Here is a 1,099-nt window from a genome sequence, read left to right on the forward strand (position 1 = left end):
GGAGCAAGAATGTAATGAGGAAAATGTAGATGATAGTTGGGAATTGTTTAAGAACACTTTGCTAGATGCCCCAAAAGCTACAATATCACAATCAAGGAAGAAGGCCATATTGGCTAAAAAAAAATGACTTGGTTCAGTGGGGAAGTGAAGACAGCTATATAAAAATATATATACATTTAACAAATGGAAGAAAGGGGAAGTTGATAGTAAAGAATATAAATCAGAAGCTAAGAACTGTAGAAAATTGATAAGGGTAGCAAAGGGACACAAGAAGAATTTTTCTGACCAGCAGGGTTAAGGACAATAAGAAGGAGTTTTTAAGTATATTACGAACAAAAGAATCCTAATAATGGTATTGATTAATTACTGGATGGAACTGGTAGAATTATCAGTGATAATGCAGAAAAGGTAGAAGTGTTCAATAAATGTTTCTGTTCTATATTTGGGGGGGAAAAACTGATGATGTAGTCTTATCATATGATAACACACTTTCCATTCCACTCATGTCTCAGAAAGATGTTAAACAGCAGCTGCTAAAGTTAGACTTTTTTAAATCAGCAGGTCCAGATAACTTGCATCCAAGAGTTTTAAAAGAGCTGCCTGAGGATTTGATGTACCATTAATGTTGGTTTTCAATAAGTTTTAGAAGACTGGGGAAGTTCCAGAAAACTGGAAGAAAGGTAATGTTGTAGTGGATGTAATAAACTTCTGTAAAATGTTTGACTTGTTACCACATGATATTTTTGATTACAAAGGTAGAACAATATAAAATTAGCATGGCACACATTAAATGGATTAAAAGCTAGCTAACTGATAGGTCTCAAAATTTAATTGTAAATGGGGAATCATCATCAAATGGATATGTTTCTAGTGGGGTGCTGCAGGCAACAATTCTTGTCCCTATGCTATTTAACATTTTTATCAATGGCACATAAAATCATTACTGATAAAGTTTGCAGATGACACAAAATTGGGGGAATGGTAAATAATGAAGAGGACAGGTCACTGATACAGAGCAATCTGGATCGTCCGGATAATCTGGGTGCAAGCAAACAATATGTGGTTTAATACAGATAAATGTCAATGTATATATCTAGGA

The sequence above is a fragment of the Chelonia mydas genome, chromosome 4 (assembly GCF_015237465.2).
Source record: "Chelonia mydas isolate rCheMyd1 chromosome 4, rCheMyd1.pri.v2, whole genome shotgun sequence".
Lineage (NCBI taxonomy): Eukaryota > Metazoa > Chordata > Testudines > Cheloniidae > Chelonia > Chelonia mydas.